We start from the raw sequence: 9,363 nt of genomic DNA on the forward strand, positions 1-9,363 counted from the left end.
TAATGCTGTCCTGTCAATTTGACCTTGAACTGATTTTAGTTCATTTATTTCCATTTTGCTCTCCAAGGAACTCTTCTAAAATTGAAACTTTGACTAATTCTGTCTACACTGTATCATCCTTGTTTTATGAAGTGATGATAATGTACTTAAGCAAATCTGAAAGACAGAAAAAAACCTATCAGATTTTAGTTTCATTCAATAACGTCATGAAGCAATTTCCTACAGCTGTTAAGATTAACAAAGGTTGCTTTTGGTTAAATGAGAAAAGTCATATCATAAAGGACATTCATTGCTCAGGGAGCTCATAATTTAGTTCTTATTAGGAGCCATTATTAATTTGCAGCCACACTCTCCTGTGCCTCAATCCCTCCCAGAAGTATTCCTGCTGTCAGCAAGCTGTAGGGATGAGTGTGAGGTCTCTTAGATATGGTAATCAGCAGCATGAGACATGTTTCTGAAATCTAATGGGAAAAGTAGGAAAAAGTACTGAGCATAGCATAGCACTGGAAATGTTTCTCTCAATTTTCAATGTCCACAACAGGCCCAGGTAAGTTCTGTTTATTCTTATTATTATTAACAATTATAGGGTAAAGATGTCAACTTGCACCCCTCTCACTCCATATCAAGAAGATTTACATCAGAATGTTGAATTTGTGACAAAATTTGCCTGTATTGTATAGATGAAATTTAAAGTCTAATTTGCAGCAAACCACTTTCCTCTTTGGGTGCAAGTTGTAAGCCCACACTCAAAATGACGATGGAATAAAATCATACGAACATCAGAAATAGGAGGAGTGCATTATGTGATCCCTTGAATCTTCTTTGCCAGTCAGTGTGATTATGGCTGATCACCTAGCTGAACCCCACTTCTTGTCTGTTCCCCATTTACTTTGATTCTCTGAAAAACCAAAAATCTGTTAATCACAGCCTCAAACATATTCAACAATAGAACATTGAAGGTGGATAACTCTAAGGATTCAAAAAGCTCTGAGTAAAGAACTTTCCCTTCAGCACATCCCTAAATGATAGCCCCTTGTCCTGAGATTGTGCCTGTGTTCCAGCTTGCCAGTCAAATGAAACAACTTCTCACTGTCTATCCTTGTCAAGAGAATCTTACACGTTCCAATGCAAATATCTTTCTTTCTTTGGATCTCCAAAGAATATAGAACCAATCTATTCAACTTCTTATCATTGGACAATCCTGTCATTCTGGTACTCAACCTTTGTTGTACTGCCTCTAATGGGAGGATACCTTTCTTCAAGCATGAAGACCAAAATTACACACCTTATTCTGGGTGTGATCGCAGTGAAGCAATTGTAGAGAGACTTATAATTCTTTTTTTCTAATCCCCTTGCAATAAAGACCAACATGTATTTTGCCCTTCTAAGTTGCTTGCTGTATCAATAAGCTAACTGTTTGAAGACATGTAATTATACCCTTCCTGGAGTAGCTGGCTTGCTTTGGTTATCTGGCCTCTGCATTTGTTGTCAATGTCTCTGTGGAAGGTGTGTGGCAGCCACCAAATACAGATCACTTCCATCATGGTGTCAGAGTGAAGCAGGTGGAAATGCATGGATCTTCAGAGCTGTAAGAAAGTCAGCTGCAGAAAGCAATACAACTTTGAGATACTGGGTGACTCAAAATGGTTCATGTGGGACAGAATCGGTATTTTTATACTCTTTGTGGCAAAATTCTGATACAGCGATAGAACTAATTTAAACATCTGTGCAAATAAGAGTTGAAACACAACAATCAGTGCCACAGGAAGAGCGCTACAAGCTGCATTGCAACACATATCTGTCAGAAGAGCAAAAAAAAAACAGGTTATGGAAACTTAAAAGATTTGAAGACACAGTTTGAACCTTGTAATAATTTTATGTAGGAATGGTATCTGATCAACAACCAACTTCACAGGGAAACTGTTTACCAGTGTCTCAATAGTGATATATCTAGCTGTATCCTGTGGGTTTGAATGACTGTAAGATGATCTCATCAGTGTTAGCATTACCTTAGGCATTAAAGATCTTACCATGAGAGCACATCTACTGAGAGAGGAGAAACTTACTTTCAAGAAAGCTATTGGCCTGAAAAAGCTCTGAAATTGTCAATCATTATCTGAGAGCATATTAATGAGATGACAGACCCGGCTTTGCATTATGCCGAGAGTTGTTTCAGACTGAACAACACCAATAGATTGGGAAAAAGAAATAAGTATTTGCAGAAAGATCAAGGCAGAAGCAGGGTGTAAATATTGGAGAGGCCATCAGCCAAAGAAAAAGGAAGCATATCTCACATGGGGAAAGCAATATTCTAACTGCAAGAAGCTGAATCATCACACACACAAGTGCGTAACTAAAAAGAAGCAAAACAAGCTCATACAGATGGCTGCTGTCAAGATGTCAGTTGATGATTCTGATATAACAATTTACTCAAAGAACAGGTTGGCTTCAACAGGCCTAAAGGTGATGAATGTTCATGATTATTAGAATGATAACTAAAGAAGTAAATGTGAACTATCAGATGGACAGCAGTGCTTGCTACATTAGGTAAGGTTAGATTAGATTCCTTACAGTGTGGAAACAGACTCTTTGGTCCAACCTGCCCATACTGACCAGATATCCCAACCCAATCTAGTCCCACCTGCCAGCACCTGGCCCATACCCCTCAAATCCTTCCTATTCATATACATCCAAATGCCTTTTAAATGTTGCAATTGTACCAGTCTCCACCACATCCTCTGGCAGCTCATTCCATACACGTACCATCCTCTGCGTGAAAATGTTGCCCCTTAGGTCTCTTTCGTACCTTAGGTATGCAGGAACAGATGCAAACTAACCTCAGACCCCCTTATTTCTATAGCCTATGTGCAGAATGAGGCATTATTTCTTTGACAGGCCTGAAGAGAATAATGGCTTGTGTGAATTTTTCTTTTGATTTATTCACCCTCAATTCTTCTTCTTTAAAGTCCACTCATTCCCTTCCCCCTCTGCCACCATTCTCTGTAGATACTCTGCTTTCCTTTGGCATCTCCTGTATCATGCATGAATCTCCCTTTGTAAGTTTTGACCCACTCACAACTTCCCAATTTTCCTAATCTTTCCCATGAGCTAACACCCATCCAGTGTCTCATGTTTACACTCATCCTTGCCCTTCTTCAATTCACCTGCTTCTTCACCCTCATCAGTTCACTTCATGACCTTATTCTGTTTCCCACTCTCTTCTACCCTTCCTTGCCTCCTTTCCCCATCACTGATACTCTGCCCTTTTTGTCTGAGTTACCTATTTCCATTCCCTAGGATATTTTTGGCACTATAGCAAATACATTCTTTAATCTCTTTGTCTTACCTCTCTACACTTACCTGTTGATCCCCTTTCCTTTGACTCCAGCAGCTTCAGTTGGACAGGTTGGATGGGTTGGTCAGTTGCATCCCTTGCACTGTAATTGGAAGACAGCAACTACACATTGCAACAGTAAATAGATGGGATGCTGGAAAAGCATAGCAGGTCAGACAGCATCCGAGGATCAGGAAAGTCAATGTTTTGGGCCAAAATCCTTTATCAGTGTTGGAGAAGGGTTTCGGCTGAAACATCGACTTTCCTGATCCTCAGATGCTCTCTGACCTGCTGTGCTCTTCCAGCTTCACACCTATTTACTCTGGCTTCCAACATTTGCAGTCCTTACCTCCAACTGCAATACTGGTTGTAAATGAGACTTCTTGTGAGCTGAATGGATCAGTCAAAATATATCCTTTCCACTGTAATAGTCCAAGGAAAGAATGTCTTGGTTATAAAGGACCTAGGCCACTAAAGAAGTGCATTCGCTCGAGAGCTGTCAGGAAAAGTCTTCCTCATAGTTGATCAGACTTGTGAGCATGTTTTTTTTCCAGCTTTTGCCTGGCAAAATTACATCAGCAAGTGTAATTCCCGTGTGCTGGGCTATTGATGTATATTTACGATAAAGGCTTGAAAAGATGTTCTCAATCATCATGGTCAGGAAGGCCGATCTGCTTTAGAAGTTCTGAGAACTTAGTACCAACGTGTTAAGCTGATGTCAGAGGTCTCTGGCTCAATTAATCTCCCCCCTCACCTTTCTAAAGGTTCTACTTAGGGTTTCAATGTTCAGGATCACAGAGCTTGAAAGCGGTGCCTCAAAATGAAAGGGAGAAAATTAATGGAAGTTTTGTGAAAACTGAACAAATATTAAAATATGAATGTTTGAAAACTGACGTAAGAAGAATGAAATATAAAATATTGCCACTGGAGGGCAGTATTGTTCTCCTACAAGGTTTTAAACAACAAAGGGCAGGAATTGGTCTGAGTCTGTTTACTGTCAACACACTGGAAGAGGAGAAAGGCACTTTCCAAGATGGAAAATCAGTAATATTGGAGATAAACATATTATTTTTAAGTCTGCTAGAGAGGTCAGATTAATTTGTCTCATTTGCAAGTTTTTTTTGTCCCCACTGGTTTTTAAAACAGTGCCTTTTGAATGTCTTGTTCCTTGCACTGAAGTCTGTTGACAGTGGGAGTCACGTCTTCAAATAAACACCAAGAGTGAAGGCTGATGATGCTGAGAAAGGATTTGAAGCGGACGAAGCAAATGAAGCAGGAATAAAAGATATAAATAAAAGAATAAAGGTACTTTTGTTGTTGCCCTAACACATTGCCTAATATTGATACCAACAGCTGATATATGGCATAGTAATGCCCTGTTGTTGACTACACCTGTTGAGATTCTCTTCACTTTTTCAATCATGTCTTCCAGAAAAATAACTGCAGGAAATCCAAGGCCCTGTATAATTGCAGCAAGGCATCCTGGATGCTGTACTCGATTCCTTCCATAATGAAGGCCAACATACCATTTGTCTTCTCCACTGCCTGTTACACTTGCATCTTACTTTCCTTGACTGGCATACATCCAAGTCTTGTTACATTTTCCCCTTTCCCATTTGACCATTTGCATTCCCTTAACTTTTTCAGGTGACCAAAATTTGTTTGGACTCACTAATGTTTAGAAATGGAGTAAGACACTGGACCTCTAAATACACCTTGGTTTGCCTGGCTGGGTTCAGAGTTATGTTGTATGTTATTTTTCAACTGTGTAAATTTAAGGTGTTTAGTTCATTGATACATGTTTTGTAAGCCAAAGGTAATTATACAGAACATGTTTTTTTTTAAAATGGTTACCAAACAGATTTTGATTGCAGTAATAAACACAAAATTTGATCTTCTTATTGTTACTCATTTTCTTTTACATTTAGAATATAAGGACAAGAGCAGGAATTGGCTCTCTGCCATTTAATACCATTGTGGCTGATCTCAACTCAGCCTCAACTCCACTTTCCTGGTTGTTCTCCATGACCCTACAACTCCTTACTAATTAAAACTCCGTTTGTCTTTCCTTAAATTTACCCAATGTCTCACATCCACTACTCTCCAGGGTTATGAATGCCGCATATTCATGACTCTTTAAGAGAAATAATTTCTCCTCAGCTCTCTTTTAAATCTGCTATCCTTTATCCTAAAACTATGGTCTCTCATTCTAGATTTCGAATGAGGAAACATCCTCCCTGTGTCTACTGTGTCAATCCCCTTTAACATCTTATATATCTCAATTAGATCTCCTGCCATTTTTCTAAACTCCAGGGAGTATAGGCCTAAACTTCTTAATCTTTCTTTATAAGACAAACCTCTTATTTCTGGAATTAATATAGTGAACTTTCTCTGAATTGCCTCCAATACAATTACATTCCTCCTCAGGTGAGGGGACCAAAATTATATGTGATACTCCACCTGTGGTCTCACTAATGCTCCTGTGCAGTTGCAACAACATTTCTCTACTTTTATACTCTATTTCTTTTGCAATAAATGCCAAATTTTATCTTTCCATGTGCTATTCAAAAGCTGACTTAAATATAGAAAGTAGGTTATGGGAAATGCTATTAGGAAGCTATAATTGGAAATTATAGACATAAATTGTAATTCATGGCTCTGAAGTGTAATTCCTCATGCCTAATTTCATCTAACCCTATTAGTATACCCTTCTATTTGACTCTTCATCATGAATAATGAGTTGGAATGATATGCCTGAAAGTTTGGGGGAAGCAAATTCAAATGTAACTTTCAAAAGAGAATTGGGTATAAGCTAGAAAGTGGAAAAATTGAGGGGTTGGGGTAGTGGTGGGGGAAGCATGAAAGTGTGACAAATTAAAGTCAGCAAAGGCAACTGAGTCTGAATGTGGTCTCTTGCTGCAATATCATTCTGAAGATCCTTTTGTTAGCATATTTAGGCATAACAGGTTGGATTTGGAGGGTTTTTTAACAAAGAATTTTTGGAATATCATTGGGACCTGAATGACGTGGGTTATGGTGAGGTGTGTGGAAGAATCAATCACAAAGTCCAATGAAGCCTATCTTGATGTTAGGAACAACTTCTGCATCTTTTAATGACATTCCGAAGATTGGATATGTATGGATGTTTTCCTTAAAACAGAGGAAGCTGAGAGATGTTGTAAGTTCTCGTTCAGTTGTATCAAGTAATGAGGGGCTTGGTAAGAATGGACAGGGAAGACTTGTTTCCCCAGTGGAGTAGTCATAACTGGTTGCATTCAAGATGACTGGTTGAAGGATTAGAGGGGGCTTGAGGAAAACCATTTTAATCACGACACTGGTGGTGTGTGGAATTTACTTCCCAGTTTGGTTGTTGAAGTGGAAAACCTCAAATGATTTAAAAAGTTTCCAATTTTCACTTGAACATTTGTAACCTGCAATGCTACAGACCAGTTGCTGGATAGCAGGATAACAATGGACAGCTAGTTTATTCCTCCAGTACAGACTTGATGGGCTGAATGGCCTCTTACTGTGTTGCAGCCTTTCTATGATTCTATTGTTCTAATAACCAACACAATTTAATTAATTCCTCAAACAATGTGACTATCTAACTCCAAAATTCTCCTGTGCAATAGCAGTAACTATAGGGAAAGTAAAACAGAAATACATGGAAAAAAATGGAGCTGCATTAATAATTATACAAGATGAGTCACACCAGAATGTATCATTTACCACTTTTTCTGACTTTTCCCTGCACGAGTGAGTTGCATGCAGAACAGTACACATCGTGGCAATGTTTTTGTAAATATGAAATATCAATCATGCACTTAAGGTTCATTCAGAACTCATTTCAAAACGTACCATGCTTTGCTTGTGCACATTCACTGTAAGTGGATGCATCTGAACCTATGCCAATGATTTAAATAATGGCATAAACTATGTTGATGTTCTTAGCAAATTAAAACAGTCATATTATCAACTATAAATATTTGCAATCAAGTTATGTTGGTAAATGTTCCTTTGGGAAGACTGATTGCCTCAGATGACATAACAATTCGTGTTCATTTTGCTTGTACACACAAGAGAATTCTTGTTACAGCATTATCTTAACCTTGACTCTTTCATACCTAAATGTTTCAGGCCTTGCAGATGCTTAGACTGAGATCTCTTGAGAATAGACTTTCCTTTACCTTTTCAAATAACAGCATTGAAAATAGCACCACATGTGTTTCAGATAGTAATTTTACAGGGTGGTTCTCTGAGGACAAATGAGCTGAAGTTGCTGTACTTACTAGTCTAATGATGGCCATGTAAACATTAGTTATTGTCATAAATACCATTCTGATTCATTTTAGGGAAGAAAATTGATCATGGGTAACTGATCTGGCATAATATGTGACTCCAGATTCACAGCAATGTGGTTGACTCTTTCAGGTACAAAGGGGAGTTGGTGTACATTTATAGGTCCCTGAGGGTGTCAGAACAGGTAGATAGAGTGTTGAAGAAGGCATATGAAATGCTTGGGTTCATTATCGGGGGCATAGAATATAGGAGCAAGGAAATCTTGTTACAACTTTATAAAATATTGGTTTGGCCAGGGATGGAATAGTGTGTGCAGTTCTGCTCACCACGCTATAGGGAAGATGTGATTGCATGGAGAAGGTGCAGAGAGATTCACCAGGATGTAGTGAATCCCTGGGATGGAAAACTTCAGCTATAAGGAGAGACTAGCAGGCTAGGTTAGTTTTCTTTGGAACAAAAGATAGAATTAACCGTGTCTTTCCAATTCACTCCATTTGAGAAACTGGACACTTCAAAAAACTAACAGCAAAAAAGAGTGAGTGCCTGGTGAGTTGCAAGATTTCCTTGCTCCTATATTCTATGTTCCCTAAATGAAGCCAAGCATCTCATATGGCTTCTTCACCACTCTATCTACCTATTCTGACACCTTCAGAGATCTATAAATGTACACCAAGGCCCTTTATTCCTCAAAGAGTCAAACACATTGCTGTGAATTTGGAGTCACATAATATGCCAGACCAGTTAATGATGGCCAATTTCTTTCCCTAAAGTTGGTATTTATGACAATAAACAATGTTTACATGGTCCTCATTTAGCTCAGGGTAAACACTTGCTGCTTTGCGCTCACAGAGATATGGCTTTAGATAATGTTCCCAGTCATACGTGTTCTCACTTCTTTGAATACAGTTGGCACGTCCAAGACAACCCAGTCAGCCTGTCAGCCCCACTGGTACATGGCAGAAAGGTACAGCTTTCAGCTCAGGTGCAAGCTGAAGCACACATTACAAGCTGGGGTTGACAAGGGCTGAACCACATGGAACCATGAAAGCAGTGAAGGAAAGGAAGGATGTGTTAGTCAAGGGTGTGCTGTGGTCTGTCTGTCTGTCTGTCTGGGTGGGTGAGTAGATGGTGTTCAGTGTAGTTAGTTTGGAGTAGGGGGTAGTGCTACAGTCAGTCTGGGGATTCATGCTGCAGTCAGGCAGTCCGCATGAAGCAGAGTGGGGCTTCTCTTCAGACACAGGGAGCAGGTTGTGCTCAATCCATCTGGGCTACAGTGTGTCTAAATATTGTTGACATGCAGTCAGTTCAAGATGGTGAGAAATCTGTTCCAGGATGTCATCTTATCTCAAGCAATATTTGGGACATGGTCTCTGTGGTGGTGGGTGGGGTGCTGGTATGGTGGAGGGACTGGTCACAAGAGTGAAGTGCAGTTGGATGAAGTTAGTCAGGTATTTGGAAGGTGAGGAGCAGGAGTGTATGGCCTCATGTGAGACATTCAGGGAACAACAGGGTATGGGTGACTTCGTGAAGGGAGAGGAAGGGCTCGGCAGGAGAAGTGGGACCATTAATCTCGTGAAGGTGAGATTCAGATACCTGGATCAGTTAGGATGGAAAATGCGGCACTCCCCAGAGTGTCTCACCGCTGAGTTGGTTGTTGTAACCTCCACAATTTGACTCAACAAAGTTGGATGTCTTGGAAGATTAAGTGGACGATAAAGGAGTTATGACAA

Source organism: Hemiscyllium ocellatum, chromosome 2, assembly GCF_020745735.1.
Source record: "Hemiscyllium ocellatum isolate sHemOce1 chromosome 2, sHemOce1.pat.X.cur, whole genome shotgun sequence".
Taxonomy (NCBI): Eukaryota; Metazoa; Chordata; class Chondrichthyes; order Orectolobiformes; family Hemiscylliidae; genus Hemiscyllium; species Hemiscyllium ocellatum.